The following is a 16,057-nucleotide window of genomic DNA, read 5'->3' as shown; positions in this document are numbered from 1 at the left end:
CGTATTACTAATGAATCCGTTGTAGTCTAGTTGGTCAGGATACTCGGCTCTCACCCGAGAGACCCGGGTTCAAGTCCCGGCAACGGAATTATTGTTTTGTTTTTTTTTTAAAATTTTGACAATTTTTGGGAATAAAATGTAACGGGATTTGCCTTTTGGAGGCTCTATTCAAATTTCAGAGTCTCTATATTTGATTTAAACTAGAAAATACTCGTGCTAAAGCACAGGATTGTTAATCATATACATTTTCAATTTTTATTACTCCGTATTATTTTATATTAGTATTTATTGTATTTTTAGGGTCGGGAAGTTACTGTATTTGAATGTGAGGATGATGGTAGAAGTTATGGCATAAGTGATGATATTTAAAAAATTTATCACTCATACATGATAATGTTATCAATGGAAAAATCATGTCATATTCTTACGGGGCGTTTGGTATGTGGAAATGGGATCAATGGAAAAATCATGTAATATACTTACAGGGCATTTGGTATGTGGGAATGGGAGTTGGGAGAATAAAGAGTGGGAATTGGTGGTTGGTAATTGGTGAAAATATGCCAATTACCTTGTTTGGTAATAAAATGGGAACTAGTATTTAGCCCGTGCGATGCACGGAATCATCTTTTTATCTAAATATATGTATTTAGACTTTTTTTTTAATCAAAAATCTTTTTACAAAGATAATAAAAAAACATTTGTAAATACAAAACGCACTTTTTTATTAAATATATATGTAATACTACGTACATAAATGTAGTGCAATATATTCTTAACAGGAAAAAAAAAATACATCATATCATATGTAACATTAAGTAATACAAATTGCATTAAGCAAAAAAGTAACTCTGCCAACAAATAAAATTTGGTTTTGCCTATTTATTTAAAATTTTAGTAAAAATAATATTAAAAAACACACAAAGGGTTTATACTCCATACAAATAATTTAATTTATCACAATATTTATATATAATTGGGATAAATTGTAAAATTGCAAATTGAAAAAAAAGAGGAAGTTAAACATAGAGAAAACAAACCTTTTTGTGACAAATTTTATGAAAGTGTGAAACTGATCGATACAAAATTTGGCCAAACTGTCTTATAAAATCGACTCAATTCCGGTGTAAGGTTGTATAATTCAAATTAAAAAATACTTTGTAGGAAGAAAGGAAATCAACTCAATTGCGGTGTAAGGCTGTATAATTCAAATTAGAAAAATAGGAAGGAAAATAAATTTTTGACATGCAAAACTGGGGAGAAAGAAGAGAATTTCTAAGTTATAATGACTATCATTTGGGATGAGAGTTGGAAACTGAAGTTTTTAGTAACTATTATTGGAGGCTATTAAAATTCATAATAAACATTGAAAGAGTTTTCCTAAATAAATAAATAAATAAATAAACATTGAAAGAGTACATTTATCCAAGGAAATATATAGAAAACTAATTAATTATATGATGAAAAGACATAAATGAAAAGGTTTCATTTAAATTAATTTAAAAATATATAAAAATATGTAACTACAAATGGATATTAGGGAGATGCCACATGGCACTTTGTATGACTTGTAAAAGTTCCTGTTTTAATAAAATATTAGTATAGATGTGTAGGCAATAAATAACTCATTTACCGGAATACCCTTATTAACATTTCTTCACACACCTTTTCATTAATGGCAATATTGTCATTTTATCCATCTTCCATTTCACGGGAATTCAAGCCTTTTATTCCCAATTCCATTCCCTTTTCACAATCTCATTCCCATCAAACAAACATGAAATTTTATGATAAATGGGATTTAAATTCCCATTCCCATCTTCTATTCCCACTAACCAAATACCCCCTTAATTTTATTTTGACATTATGAAAATTGAATTGAAAGAAGGAAATATTCATTTTGCAACTGAGTACTGACACCACTTTGGATTGAATTAATTAAAAGTTGCTAGTTTTCTAATAGTTAAACTTAATCATATATATATATATATATAAATTCAAAAAAAAAACTTAAATGTATATTTTCTTTAAAAAAAATAAATAAATAATAAAAAAAAAAATTATGTGGATATCTTCTTGGTTTAAATTCAAATGTTAAACAAATACAAATGGAATCATAGAAGTTTCCTGAGAATCTTCTTCAATACTCACTACTAGATTAAATTGGGAATGAACTGTTAATCAATCCTTTAACATGAGATATAAATTAGAGATTAAATTATGTGCACCTGATAAATCTGAAATCGTAGTGAGTGATGAGACCATGATTCTGATGTAGATCGAGTTCCCGTTTAGGGTGTATTGTTATGATGGCTAAAGTGAGGATGAGACTCACTAGAATAGAGAGGGAAAAGGGAAGCGTAAAATTGGTGTATTCACCTCTGTCTCATGACCTCTATATATATACACCCAAGGGGAAACCCTAATCAGGCCGTAAGGATAATTACGTCCATCAAATAATTATCAATTAAATACGCAGGATATTTATAAGGTCAATGATCAATTAATTAGATAAATGATAACTGAGGCCACATAATAAAATCGTGTCCTACATTCTCCCACTTAGCCGAGTAATCATTTATGATGAGTACTAGATAAGTCCGATCAGATTTTAATACCCATTTTAGTTCTAAACCGGAACTTGCAGCAGAGAAATACAGTCATTGAATTGATATTCAACTCAAGACCCCCATTAATCATGCTACAATACCAAATTTAAAACTTAAATAAGCTAAGGATCAAATTGACAATTAAGCCCTCAACATTAATTTGTATATAAATGTTGTCTTCATGTCTTTAGGCATGCATAGACACATTCAGAGACGAACAAAACAAAACAATGAGGAAATTTTATTATTAAATGTAAGTAAGTATAATATGCAACTAAATAAGGTCTTTAGAAAACCCCATCTTCGAAATATGTTCTTCGAAAATTTTAGGAGGTAGACCTTTAGTCATCGGATCCGCAAGCATATTCTTAGTACTTATATGCTCAATACAGAGTTTATTTTCCTCAACTCGCTCACGTACGAACAAGTACTTTGTATCAAGATATAAAGCAGCGCCAGTCGAACTGTTACTGTTCGAGAAACTAACGACGGCTGAGTTATCACAGTAAAGCTTCAATGGTCGAGAGATGGAATTAACCACCTTGAGTCCAGTGATGAGATTTCTAAGCAACATCCCATGACAGGTTGCGTTGTACACCACAATGTATTCTGCCATCATTGTAGAAGTTGCAGTCAACTCTTGCTTATGACTCTTCCACGAGATAGGTCCACCAGCTAACATAAAGATATACTCTGAAAGTGGATTTCTTGTCATCTTTGCACTTAGCAAAATCAGAATCAGAATAACCAACCACTTCTAAATTATCACTTCTTCTGTAAGTCAGTTTATAGTCTTTCGTCCCTTGTAGATATCGAAGAACTTTCTTAGCTGCTTTCCAATGATCAAGGCCAGGATTAGTCTGATAACGGCCTAACATTCCAGACTTGTGCATACATAAGGCTTCCAACTACTGACGCATAAGGTATCATTCTCATCTATTCTTTTTCAACCTCTGTTTGAAATAAACCGAAAACATCTCCCTTAACTACTGGAGCTACAGAAGGAGAGCAATGTTGCATGTTATAACGTGTAAGAACACGCTCGATGTATGCCTTTTGAGATAATCCCAAAATACCATTGACTCTATCTCGGTGTATTTCGATGCCAATAACATAAGAAGCCTCTCCGAGATCTTTCATGTCAAAATTACGCGAGAGTAAGCGTTTAGACTCATGCAACATGTCTAAACTATTACTTGCCAATAGAATGTCATCTACGTAAAGGACAAGTATAGTAAAGTTGCTCCCACTCATCTTCAGATAGGTGCATTGATCCACTTGGTTCTTTAGGAAACCTTCTGACTTCAAGACTTGATGCAACTTTAGGTACCATTGACGTGATGCCTGCTTCAACCCGTATATGGATTTTTTCAGCTTACAGACTAGGTGTTCTTGACCTTCAAATTTGAAACCGTCGGGCTGTTTCATGAACACTTCTTCATCCAAATCGCCATTAAGAAAAGCGGTTTTGACATCCATCTGATGTAGCTCTAAATCAAAATGAGCTACAAGGGCCATAATGATCCTTAAGGAATCCTTTCGAGAGACAGGAGAAAAAGTCTCTTGATAGTCAATTCCCTCTTTCTGAGTGTATCCCTTTGCAACCAATCTCGCTTTGTAGCGTTCAATGTTTCCATTCGGATCTAGTTTTGTTCTGAAGACCCATTTACACCCTACGGGTTTTACACCGTTGGGTAATTCAACCAAATCCCAAACACCATTTTTCTTCATGGAGTCAAGCTCTTCAATCATGGCTTTATTCCATTCAGAAGACTGATCACTGCTGATTAGGGGATTTTTATCCACCAATCACCGTCTAAAAAGTGGACCAACCAGGTTCCGCCACGTGTCCTTCGCGTAGGCCAATAGGAGCCTGCCACGTGTCAATCACAGATACGTCCTCTACGGACCAATTGAGACACGCCACGTGTCCACCCATGCCAAATGGGAAAACCGGCCAACAAGGCCCAATCCTGTCTAGAGGCCCGGTCAGCCCTAGGTTTACCCTAAACCTAGAGAGTGGCACGCTTCTCAAGACTATAAATACTTAATTAATCCTCATTAATCTAGAGATCAAGAAATCAAGAAAACATCAGGCAATTGAGAGAGCAAACATCAAGCAACTAATCTCACCTGAAGAACAGAGAAGAACAGAAACATTACGGAACACTAATAACCGGCTAATCTCGCTAACAACGCAGATTACCAACATTAAACACTCTCACCTAGAGAGATCTTATTACTTTAATTTCCGTATTTATTACTCCTTAATCAGGTACTAACTTGACCGTTGGAGGCGGAGCTCTCAGGAGTCTCCGTTATTTTGCAGGTACAGGCGTCCGGTTCCAGTCTCGGAATTGTAACTCTCCCGCAGGACATCAGAAAACCCCGAAACATTTGGCGCCGTCTGTGGGGAGAGTACTTCAGAGATGGCATCCAAGTCTGTACCGACTCCTGAAGAGAGGCGTCCCCTAAACGACCCTCAAGTTCAGTCGGACCATGACACCGAAAGTGAATTTGAAGTTGAAACTCATACAGCTCCAGACATGACCCTAAGGGCCCGACGTACCCGTCATACCGAAAGGAGGGAACGGGAGCATCTTCAAACAGGAAGCGAGCCAGCAGGCGCACCGCCTGCTCGGCAACAGCCGACTGATGGGTCTGCTCCCATCACAAGGAACGAACTCATGACCTTCATGAGGGACTTCAAGGGAGAGATCCAAGAGTTGATCAACAAAAAGCCGCCTGCTTCAGTCAAAGAGCAGTCGGCCAAGAAACCTTCCACTTCACTGAAGAGGAAGCCAGTTCAAGGGCGAGAGGCGACTCCTCATCCTAAATCCAAGAAGCGGGAGCCACCTGCTCTTGATTTCACAAAATTCCGTTATCCTACGGGAAATAGGAAACCGGTTTGTCATATTCAGGCGGACGGGTCAAAGCAAACATTCACAGATGCTCGGCTACTGCTAGAGCAGAAGAAGAGTGACCGATTGTCCGAGTCGGCCTCTACTTCAGACTTTCAAGACAGTTTGCGAAATGCCTCGATGAGGCATACTCAGTCGTACCATGAGAGTCAGTCAGGCGGCACCTCCCGTCAGTCCGGCTTTCATAGTGCCCAGGCGGTACCAAACTTACCATTTGTGCCGCAACAACAGTATTTTATGCAGCCACCTCCATTTGGTGGACCTGCAGCAAAAAACGTCCAACCTATGGACTGGCAGCTACGGTTGCTTAGACTTGGTGAACAGCCGACAGCCTTCTCCAAGGAAATTACTGAAGCCGCTCAGCCGGCCAAAGTAAAAAAATGTACTAGTAGGCGCCTATGACGGCACTACTAACCCAGAAGACCATCTGATGGCATTCACCAACCTGATGTATCTTCAAGGGTTGGATGATCCCACTTGGTGCAAGTGTTTCCCAGCGACTCTCAAGGGAATCGCACAGCAATGGTTCGGCAACCTGCCGACTGGTTGTGTAAACAGCTTCAGGACGCTTGCTTACTTATTTGCCTCCAACTTCGCCATGAACATCCCTGCGAAGAAAACGACCCTTGATTTGGGAACAATTCAGCAGGGCGAGAAGGAGGGGCTTCGTTCTTACATCAGGCGGTTCAACCTGATGAGAATACAGATTCAAGGGTTACCGGATGAGGTAGCTTATACTGACTTTTTTAGAGGTCTCAAAGACGGGTCTACCTTCAAATTTGATTTAGTTCGAAAAAGGGTGGCGACTCTTCAAGAGGCCTTGATTGAAGCAGAAGCCTATATACAGGCGACTGATCTGTGTACAATAAAACAGTCGGATGGGAAAAGGTTCGACAAAAGAGAAGGACGACAGAAACAGTCGTCTAACAAAGATGAGAAAAGAAAAGAGGTCTGGGCGGCTGATTCCTCTAAACAGCCGGCCCAGAAAAAGAAAAAAGAATTCAAACCATACTCCCCAAAGTATGTGTTTAACAAGGATAACCAGTTTATCCTAAAAGAAATAAAGGGACGGTTCTCAATTGAGAAGCCGGTCCCCATGAAGGGTTCTGCAAACAACCGGAACCAAGATAAAATCTGTGCTTATCATGATGACGTTGGTCATCACACCAATGACTGCATCAGTCTCATGCGGTACCTAGACTGCTTGGCTGAGCAAGGTGATCTTGACACTTATGTCAAGAAATCTACGGGGAACACTTCCTCAAAAAAGCAGTCGGCCAAAAAGAATCAACAGGCCGACAGCTCTGATACAGATGATGCAGTCGTCTACACCATTGCAGGCGGCTTCTCAGGAGGCGGCCCCACTATTAGGGGCAACAAAGATAATATAAGGCGGTTAGATGTAAATTCCGTTCACCAAGAACGGCCGTCCAAATATACATTTCCTGAGATTGTCATCACTGAAGAGGATCTAGGAGGAATAAGGGGGCCGCATGACGACCCTCTCGTTATTGAATGTAAAGTGGCCAACCAGAGAGTTGGCCGAATCCTCATAGATACCGGGAGCTCTTCAGATCTCATCAGCAACAAATGTCTGTCAAAACTGAAATATCAGACGGACTGCATACATCCGGCCTCCCACCCTTTAATAGGGTTTGGAGGAGGAGGAGTCCACCCACTGGGACGAGTAGATTTACCCATTCGCCTGGGCGAAAAAGGGGAAGGACGACACATGGTAGTCCGGTTCCTAGTAGTAGAGGAACTCTCAGCCTACAACATGATTCTGGGTCGACCAACCCTGAATAATTCCAAGGCTGTTATAATCCCGTCTCTTATGCTGCTTAAGTTTGAGAGGGATAATGGAACAGTCGGCTCCCTAAGGGGAGATCAGAGGATGGCCCGAGAGTGCTATCTCTCGGATGTCAAGCCCACTGTTATGGCCACTGGGTCAAGTGGAGAAAAAACAGACCTTGACAAAGTCAAGGAGAGTGCGCCTGTTCAAGAAACAGGCGACAAAAAGAGAAAGGCGTCCCAGACAGAGTCCGCAAGAAAAGCAAGAAAATAGCAATCATTGGCAGAGGAGCGGCCGGATGAGTTCCGCCCTCAGCCGGCTGGTGAGCATGCAGACCTGATCTTAGACGACTCACGTCCTGACCGAACAGTCAAAGTTGGGACGACTGCTCTGAGAAACCTTGGTGACGACTTTCACAATCTATTGAAAGAATACAAGGACATCTTTGCATTTGAAGTCCATGAAATGCCAGGCATTAGTCCTGATCTGGCAGTACATAAACTCGCTGTGGATCCGAAAAAGAAGCCGGTACGGCAAAAGAAGCGGAACCATGGCGAAGAAAGAAGTCAGGCGGCAGCCGCCGAAGTTAAAAAATTACTTGATGCAGGGTTCATTCGGCAATGTTACTTCCCAGACTGGGTTGCAAATGTGGTGCTTGTTAAAAAGTCGAATGGCACCTGGCGAATGTGTGTAGACTACACAGACTTAAACAAGGCGTGCCCCAAAGATAGTTACCCTCTGCCTAAAATTGATAACCTGGTCGACTCAACAGCGGGTCATGCCTTGATGAGTTTTATGGACGCCTATTCTGGTTTCCATCAAATTCCCTTATGGAAGAAAGATCAGGAGAAGACGGCCTTCGTCACTGATCAGGGGTTATACTGTTACACGGTCATGCCGTTTGGTCTTAAGAATGCCCCGGCTACCTTCCAACGAATGATAAACACAGTGTTCTTTGATCAGATTGGGAGAAACGTCGAGGCATATATTGATGATATGATTGTCAAGACTAAACTTCAGAAAGATCATCTGACGGACCTCCGAGAAACTTTCGCCACACTCAGGTGGCACCATGTCATGCTCAATCCCAAGAAATGTGTATTTGGAGTTGAGTCTGGGAAATTTCTCGGATTCCTTATCAATCAGAGAGGAATAGAGGCGAACCCTGAGAAGGTGCAGGCGGTCATTGACATGCAGTCGCCTCGTACCATCCGAGAGGTTCAGAAGTTAACAGGTTGTCTGGCGGCCTTGGGGAGATTCCTAAGCCGATCAGGCGACAAATGCCTATACTTTTTCCAGGCAATTAAGAAAAAGGCAAGGTTTGAATGGGGGCCGGATGCTGAGGCCGCCTTCCAGAAATTAAAAGTTCACTTGCATTCCTTGCCGAGGCTGGTCAGCCCTTTGCCCAAAGAGGATCTCTACATGTACCTGGCCGTCTCTGATCATGCGTTAAGCGCTGTGCTCCTTGCTGAAAGGGACGGCTGTCAGCTTCCGGTCTACTTTGTCAGTCACGTACTGAAAAATGCCGAGTTGAGGTATCCCCTAGTGGAGAAATTTGGTCTTGCACTCTTCATGGCTGTTAAAAAATTGAAGCCCTACTTTTTGGCACATGCAGTCGTCGTGTATACAGACCAACCTATCAAGCGGCCACTGACCATCATGGAGTCGTCAGGCCGAATGATCAAATGGGCCATAGAAATACAGAGCCTCGAAGTTACTTTCGAGCCTAGAAAAGCAGTGAAGGGGCAAGCCTTTGCTGACTTTATTGTAGAGATGACTCGTCCTCCTGACTCTCAGGTTCCAGACCAAGTATGGAAGGTATATGTGGACGGAAGCTCTACTTCAAATGGTTGTGGAGCAGGCGTCGTATGTCAATCTCCAGAGGGCGACAGGTTCGAGTATGCTCTACGCTTCAGTTTTCAGGCTTCAAACAATGAGGCAGAATATGAAGCTTTACTAGCCGGGATCCGCATGTGCAAGGCGGCAGGGGCAAGAAAAATAGACGCCTGTTCCGATTCACAATTGATAGTGAGTCAGTACAATGGCAAATACGAAGCAACCCATCCGGCCATGATCAAGTATTTACAGGCGGTCCGACAAGCAGTCGGCTCCCTTGAGGATTTCCATCTGATCCAAGTGCCGAGATCAGAAAACAACCAGGCGGATGCACTGTCAAAACTAGCATCATCCGCCTCCTCCGATACTCCTCGAACTGTTTTTTGGGAAGTAATGGAGAAGAGAAGCATCGAGGAAAACCCTATTGGAATCCTAGACAGAAGCTCAACCTGGATGGATTCAATCAGGGCATATCTGACAAACGGTACACTGCCGGATGATCCTCAACAGGCGGCAGCACTGAAAAAACGAGCCTCCTGTTTTGAAATGATACAGGGAGAACTTCACAAGAGGGGGTACCTTCAACCCTTCTTAAAGTGTGTTACTCCTGAAAAGGGACGAGAGATACTAGATGATCTTCACTCTGGTTACTGTGCTTCTCATATAGGTGGTAGGATGCTTGCCCAAAGGGCAAGGCGGCAGGGCTACTTTTGGCCTACTTTGGAAGCAGATGCAATGGAGATGGTGAAAAAATGTGACAAGTGCCAAAGGTTTGGCAAATTAATTCACCGTCCGGCTACTGACCTCACTACCATTCACAGCCCACTACCGTTTGCTAAGTGGGGCATGGACATTCTGGGTCCATATACGCCTGCTACAGGCGGCAGAAGGTATATACTTGTTGTCGTTGACTACTTCACTAAATGGGTAGAGGCGGAGGCTGTAAAGGGAATCAAGACGAAAGATGTAATTTCATTCATTTGGAAGAACGTCATCACTCGGTTCGGGGTTCCCATGTCTATGGTTTTTGATAATGGTCCCCAATTTGAGACGCCTGTTCTCAAAAGCTGGTTGGGAGACCAAGGAATTGCACACTACTTTGCATCTGTCGGCCGTCCACAAGCAAACGGCCAGGTAGAAGCCTTTAATAAAATCATCTCAGACGGTCTCAAGAAAAATATTGAACGAGCAGGCGGCCTATGGGCGGATGAACTACCACATGTTCTCTGGGCCATTAGGACGACTGAAAAAGGGGCGACTGGAGAAACTCCATTCCTCCTAACTTATGGTGCGGAAGCTGTTCTTCCAATAGAACACTACGAGCCGACTCTTCGAGTAATGCTATATGACGAAGAGGCAAACTGGGAAGCCATGCGCCTGGCATTAGATTCACTTCCTGAAAAGAGGGGCAATGCTGTTTTGCGCCATGAGATCTATCGCCTGAGAATGACTAGATCATACAACAAGAAAGTACACAGGCGTCCACTCAAAGTAGGGGACTTTGTACTTAGAAAAATGGAAGCAGTTGGTAGGGCTAATGAGTCTGGAAAACTAACTCCCAACTGGGAAGGACCCTACCGAATCTATGAGGAAGTCAGGGACGGTACCTACCGTCTGGAAACACCAGACGGACAACCGTTGCCTCGAACTTGGAATGTAGATAACCTTAAAAAATATTTCTTCTGAATGATGTAAAGTAAAGAGCTACTTAATAAAGTTTGCACTTACTATTCAATTTTGTATTATGAGGGGCATGCCGTCTGTACCTTTACAGTCGGCTACTCTCCATTGAGTTTTTTCACTCTATCTTCAGAGGGGCATGTCGTCTGTACCTTTACAGTCGGCTACTCTCCATTGAGTTTTTTCACTCTATCTTCAGAGGGGCATGCCGTCTGTTCCTTTACAGTCGGCTACTCTCCATTGAGTATTTTACTCACAATACTTAGCTAAAAAGATTAGGGTCTGGCCGACCCTGTGCCTAACAGGCGGCTACCCTTCTTTTACTTAGCACCTACGTTCACCAAGAACTTACCAAGGCCACCGGCCGAATGATCAGACCAGGCGCCAAGCCACCTGATCAAATCTACAAAACTAATACGACCTGTCCCAACATCATAGCAGGCGTCCGACAGCATCCCTCCGGATGAAATTCGTCGCAGAGAGCAGCTCCCTTTTGGGTGGAACATTGTTCTATAAACTAATTACACGGCACCTATACGACTGTCCCCAAGGGCAACCACGTAGCCGTTTTTTGAGACAAGGATAACTCTATCACTAACCAAACCAGTGGTAGCAGTTGACATCTGAGTCAGATGACCGCCTGTATTACTTGGGATAAATGCAGGGGTACCTATTGAGTTAATAGCCAACAAACATTGGCGAATCAAGGGGTCTAGCCGGCCTACGCCGCCTGGTACCTCTACTTCTCAAACAAAAGTGACGGCGACTGAGTAACTCCAACGTTAACTCATAGTCACTCCTTCAAATTTGGTATGGAACCTAAAAGGTTTGAGTCGTCCGCCTGTTTTAAACAAACAAGGGCACTCAAACCCCTATTCCTACTAGGTAACCTATTGAGTTAATAGCCAACAAACATTGGCAAATCAAGAGGATCAGCCGGCCTCCGCCGCCTGGTACCTCTACTATTCAATCTAGAGTGTGACGAAGACTAAGTAACTCCTATGTTAACTTAATAGTCACTCAAACTTAGTATGGAGCCTAAAAGGTATGAGTCGTCCGCCTGTTTTTAACAAACAGGGACTCTCAACCACTACTCTTGCTAGGTTAACAAATTACGAGTTAAAAGCCAACATTGGCAATAAAGGGAAACAACCGGTACCCGCCACTTGTTATCCTACTTAATTCCTTGGCGACTAGGTAATACTATTTACTTGGTCAGACCGATTGAATAAATAGTTCGAATACCGATTGAATAAATGGCCGACTGATCGTCTATCCTGAAAACAGACAACCAGTCGTCCAGGGGCATAGGCGGCGTACTTACTATTTGTACCTGTCTGCAACGTTCGGCCATGTACAACAGTCGGTCTAGTGAACAATGGGATATTAGATATGGAATACTTAGACAAATTTCAATCAAAACCAAAATTTGATTAAAAATAAGCCGGTCATTAAAGACCAGCAAAATATTCAAAGCCCCGGCCCCCTGGCCGGGTAAATACAAAGCAAACGGCACGCAGGCCGTGGAAAAAAAAATACTTTAAGCTTAAGAAGGGGGCAGTTCAGTATTAGCAGCTGCCGCCTGGTCAGCACTCTTCTTGCTGGACTCGGCTTCAGCTGCACCCTCTTTTGATGCCTTACCCCCAAGTGGCACAAGCGCCACAACCGGCTCTTCCTCCTCCTCCAAAGTATCTCCCAACGCCTCTTCTTCAGCAGCCGCCAGGATCTCTTGATTATATGTTTCCGAACACTGGCGGTACGTTCTTTCCCATGAGGCAAAGTCGGCATTGGGGAACAGGCGGCCCCAGGTCATGCGCTGGATTTGAGCGGAGTCTTCCACCATCGCCCGGACGAGCTCTTTCTTCTCTTGCTCGGCCTTTTCCGAGAGCTCTTGGGTAAGACTCTTCTCTTGGCTCACCAGGCGTTCTTTTACGTTGGCCAAAGATTTCTCCATGGCTTCGTAAGAGTGCATTTTTTTGGCGAAGAGGTTTCAGCTCGGCCTTAAGATTTGTGACGGTCGCCTCCAGCTCGTCATTCTTCTTCTGGGCCGCCTCTAACTGAGCCCGAACAGCGGCGGTAGCCTGCGCCTGATAATAAAGAATATCAATGGTCAGTACTTCATTTTGGGCAATTTGAAACATTGCCTTATCACAGTTGGAGGCGGCCATAGCTTTTGCGGCCTTTACCTCTTTGTTTTTCCGATCAATCGGCTTGCGAAGGCTGTTAACTCGGAGCAGGGCCTAAGTACAAAAAGAAAACAGGCGTCAGTTTCCAAACAAAAAAAGATATCAGGCGTCCTGGAATTCAAATACTCAAAAAGTATACCTCAGCAAGGACCCCTGCAATCCCATCAAGGTCAAGGGTGCCGGCACCCCTGACCGCCTCCCTTTCAGATGGAGGAACTACTTTGATCATGGACTTGGCTACCTCAACCAAGTCAAGCCCCTGAGGGCCGGCTGCATCAAGCGTAAAAAAGCAAGTTAGACCTAGTCAAGAAGGAAGCAAGTGAGTTTTTACAAGTAATTGTCCATACTTCTAGGCGGCCCCGCCGGGGTTTTAGAAGAAGTGGCCGGCTGCTTCTCAGCCGCCACTGTTTTCCTGGAAGACCCAGGAGAGCTTGCAACAGTCGTCCTCCGGGCCTTGGGGTCCGGCTGTTGCGAGGAAGAAGCTCTTGGAGTGCCCGACTGAAAATAAAAAGAGTTAGTATATGCATAAGACAACTCCTAAAAGAAGAAGAGTTTTCGAAGCCTACCAAGGGTGCCCCCTTGTTGGGGAGTCGGCACAAGACTGTTGCATGAGAGAGGCCCGCAACATGGCCGCCGCAGTCTTGGATGCTGTTATTTTACTCATGGCGTCAGCTGCAAAAAAATGAACAGCAAAGTTAGTAAAATCCCAAGTAAACAAAGCGTGAAAAAACAGAGTATTTGACAGGCCGGCTACCTCTAGAGCACCGACTGCTGAGGCCACAGGCGGCCAAAAAGTACTCGTCATAGAGCCACTTGAAGCTCGGGACGCAGTTTAGGGGTACTTGCTCTCGTACCCCTGAAGTAGAGTTCACCCTAGTCTCTACTTTGAAGAGTCCTTTGTCTAGGATCTCTTTTTTAGCCTTTGGGGGAACAGGTGGCATGCTGCGGCCGCCTGCGAGAAGAGGCGGATCCCTATTCCACTTGTTAAAACGTTGGTTCAGCTCCGTGTCTGAACCCTCAATGATAAGGAAGGTGTTCCGCCAATCCTTCCATTTGTTCGCCTTACCTCTCGTCATGAGGTAACCCCTATGGCTTGTTAATTGATACCAGCCGGTACCTCCCGACTTAGGGGTCCAGCTGAGATAGTTCATGTGGGCGAAAGCCTCAAAGCTTGGCTCCACCCCGTACATTTCGCACCCGGCCACATAGCCGAGTACGTTTACCCAAGAGTTGGGGGCTAACTGCCATAACCCCAAATCATACCCATCTAAAATCCGCTGAACAGCCGGATGTAATGGGAAGCGCAGTCCAGCTTTGATGGCCGCCACATAGCAGCCAAAGCAGCCGTCATCATAGCTGGTACCAGCCGGCCAGACGACAGTGTCTTCTGGATCCGGCACGAACAGTAAAAATTCCGGGCCCATTCTGTGGTTAGCAATAAAGCTCTCCACTTTGTCTTGCATGGTTGCGATCCGGCCCCGGGGTACCATGCAGTAGTAGGGGGCGTTTTTCCTCTCTGTAAGAGGCGGACGGCTCCGCCCAATTGTCCCCCTTCTCAACTGCATGAGAAAGTCTCGCCTCTTGTAGGCGGCTGTTTTCTTTCTTCTGAGCCTGGAGAACTGTGGCCAGAAGAGCTGGACTCGGACTCGTCCTCTGACGAGTCCGAAGAGGACGACTCCTCCCCTCTCCCAGAGGGGCCCGCCTCCTCTCCCTTAGAAGGAGCAGGAGGAAAATTAGACATATCAACGGTAAGATGGGAAGGGACCACCTTGGCCCCTCTCTCAGAAACTGTCGGCTTGGCAGCCGCCTCGTTTCAATTCTACATCTGGCGCCTGGTCAGATGTTTCACTAATGAGCACCCTTTGGGAGGAGCCGTCTGAGTTGAGATCATAGCAGTCTTTTTTGTTCTGGCCATCACGTTCTGCATAGACCACAGATACAGTCGGACTTTGTATAAAGGGCAAAGATGGGTCCAGAAAAGGGCAGGCGGCACTCCTAGTCCTAGATTCAGCCGTCCCCGGTGACCGGCTGATCACTAACTTAGGTCGTGTCGTGTGCTTCCGTGGTGCCATTTCAAAAAATAAAAAGAAAATTAAGAGTAAGAGAACTGAGTTACCTGAACGAGTGACAGTTGATGAAGTTCTGGAAATCCGGTGCAGTCGGCTTGTCAGAACAGGCGGTAGGCAGAAAAAGGTCCGAAATGTCAAAGCAAGTTCAGGGGTCCGAATGTTCTCGCAAAGTTCTCAAATGTGAAAATGACCGAAGTCAGCACTTCCTTATATAGGCAAAGTGAGAAGGCGAAGGGTCGCTTTCAAATTCAAAATTTGGGCGGGAAAATCTCTCGGCCGTTTGCAAGGTGACACCTGTAGCAGGCCGTCGCCTGTCACCGTGCGACACCTGTCACAGGCGACACGTGACCAGTCACGTGCCACCTGTGAGGGGCAAATGATTAGGGGATTTTTTATCCACCAATCACCGTCTGACAAGTGGACCAACCAGGTTCCGCCACGTGTCCTTCGCGTAGGCCAATAGGAGCCTGCCACGTGTCAATCACAGATACGTCCTCTACGGACCAATTGAGACACGCCACGTGTCCACCCATGCCAAATCGGAAAACCGGCCAACAAGGCCCAATCCTTGTCTAGAGGCCCGGTCAGCCCTAGGTTTACCCTAAACCTAGAGAGTGGCACGCTTCTCAAGACTATAAATACTTAATTAATCCTCATTAATCCAGAGATCAAGAAATCAAGAAAACATCAGGCAATTGAGAGAGCAAACATCAAGCAACTAATCTCACCTGAAGAAACAGAGAAGAACAGAAACATTACGGAACACTAATAACCGGCTAATCTCGCTAACAACGCAGATTACCAACACTAAACACTCTCACCTAGAGAGATCTTATTACTTTAATTTCCGTATTTATTACTCCTTAATCAGGTACTAACTTGACCGTTGGAGCGGAGCTCTCAGGAGTCTCCGTTATTTTGCAGGTACAGGCGTCCGTTCCAGTCTCGGAATTGTAACTCTCCCGCA

At 44.1% G+C, this 16,057-nt stretch overlaps 1 non-coding gene across 1 annotated transcript; it reads left to right on the top strand.

Moving 5' to 3' along the window:
- The first annotated feature begins 15 nt into the window (after positions 1-15).
- On the top strand, positions 16-88 carry TRNAE-CUC. The gene has a single exon. It is a non-coding gene; the product is annotated as a tRNA-Glu (tRNA).
- The last annotated feature ends 15,969 nt before the right edge of the window (positions 89-16,057 follow it).

This window comes from Chenopodium quinoa, unplaced genomic scaffold, assembly GCF_001683475.1.
Source record: "Chenopodium quinoa cultivar QQ74 unplaced genomic scaffold, ASM168347v1, whole genome shotgun sequence".
Taxonomy (NCBI): domain Eukaryota; kingdom Viridiplantae; phylum Streptophyta; class Magnoliopsida; order Caryophyllales; family Amaranthaceae; genus Chenopodium; species Chenopodium quinoa.
This window is presented reverse-complemented; position numbering and strand designations above follow the sequence as displayed.